General features: G+C 44.8%; 1 non-coding gene across 1 annotated transcript; it reads right to left on the bottom strand.

The window, feature by feature from the left end:
- Positions 1 to 293: 293 nt before the first annotated feature.
- On the bottom strand, positions 294 to 366 carry trnav-aac (transfer RNA valine (anticodon AAC)). Its single transcript has one exon. It is a non-coding gene; the product is annotated as a tRNA-Val (tRNA).
- Positions 367 to 1,640: the final 1,274 nt, after the last annotated feature.

The raw sequence follows: 1,640 nt of genomic DNA, 5'->3' as shown, positions 1-1,640 counted from the left end.
TCTTCCCTGCCTTTGAACCGGGCCGCCTGCGCAAGGAATGCAAATGCGGTACTGCTTTTCGTGGAAGGATCAGAACGTGGCAAGGACACTCTCAAACAGAATGGCATATGCATCAGAACCAGGTTGGAGAAAAACTTTATAATGCTTTACACAGTAATTAAATGGAGTTGCCTTACATTTCACTACGAGAGCAGATTCTTTCAAGCAAATTCGAAGGCAGGTTTGCAGATGGGAAAGCAAGGAAGAAAGCTCCGTTCTTGTCCATGTAAAAGGCTGCAGTTGACGAACAAAGCAGTTTCTGCCCAGTTTCGAACTGGGGACCTTTCGCGTGTTAGGCGAACGTGATGACCACTACACTACAGAAACCAGCCGTGGTCGCCGTGAAATTGATGACAATATATACACAATGATTTCGTCAATGTTTGGACCGTAGGGCGAGGTGGAATAAGCTGGGACGACTTTCCCTGCGTAACGGCTGCGATATGATCTTATGGAAGGGTTGTAAACTGAGTATTTCTGTGTTTTACCCAAATTGGGGTGAGTTGAAAACTCGAGAGCATAGGTTTAAGGTGAGTGGGCTGAAATTGACAAACGACCTGAGGCACATTTCCCACACAGAAGGTTGTGCGTGTATGGAATGAGCTCCCAGAGGAAGTGGAGGAGGCTATTACACTCAGAAAATTGCAAAGGTAATCGGATGAGTTTCTGGACAGGATGGGTTTAGAGGGATTGGGGCCAAATGCTGGGGAACGGGACTTGTTTAATTTTGGTTATGTGGTGAGCATGGATGAGATACACCTAAATATCTGTTTCCACGCCGTGTACCCCCATAACGTCTTGTTGCTAACACTGGCTGTAAAGGATTACTTTTTAGCGGAGTTTTCCATCGCAGTCTGTGGCACAATCGTTTAGTCTGTTCGACTGCTCACGGGAAAGGTAGTATTGTGAAACACTGCAGATACGAACAACTTCCTTAATTTTGCCCCGACTGACCATACTCCGTGAAATTTTCCCAGACCTCAATTGAGGAGTTTTGCTGCTCGAAGTTACCTCAGAAACCCTGTTAACTCGTAATGTGCTGAGCGAATCGCAAAACAGAAAGCATTTTTCACGGAACACAAACAAAACTGGCATGCCGAATGCATTTTCAGACAGAGAGATGCATGAATGCTAAATGTGTCACAGTCCGAGGGCATGAGTCATAAAGTAATCTCACAACTAAAAACAGGGCAATTCCAAACTACTCTTTCAAACATACTGCAGCGTTAGTGCACCACCACTTTCCAGACAATGCTGAAAAGAGAGATAGAAAGAACATCATAAGAACGGGCCATAAAAAGTGAATTTCACCATTCACAGTCTAGATTAGATTACCTTTTCCTTCTGATGTCTCCAGGACGGAAATGAAGGAAATGGGAGAAATTCAATAACATATGACACCGAAATTCATTGGAACGATTTTCCCATTGGACAGAAAACCAAATAACGACGAGTCGAGTCACCGCAGGACTTTGTTTCACAACAGCGATGAAATAATAGTCTCCATTCGGTTCCAGTAAAAGCACAAATCGCTTTGGAACAGCAGAGCTGTTTGCGATTTTCCGCGCGGGAGGCGAACGCGATCATGACAGCAGAGACAC

The sequence above is a fragment of the Chiloscyllium punctatum genome, chromosome 50 (genome assembly GCF_047496795.1).
Source record: "Chiloscyllium punctatum isolate Juve2018m chromosome 50, sChiPun1.3, whole genome shotgun sequence".
NCBI lineage: Eukaryota > Metazoa > Chordata > Chondrichthyes > Orectolobiformes > Hemiscylliidae > Chiloscyllium > Chiloscyllium punctatum.
This window is presented reverse-complemented; position numbering and strand designations above follow the sequence as displayed.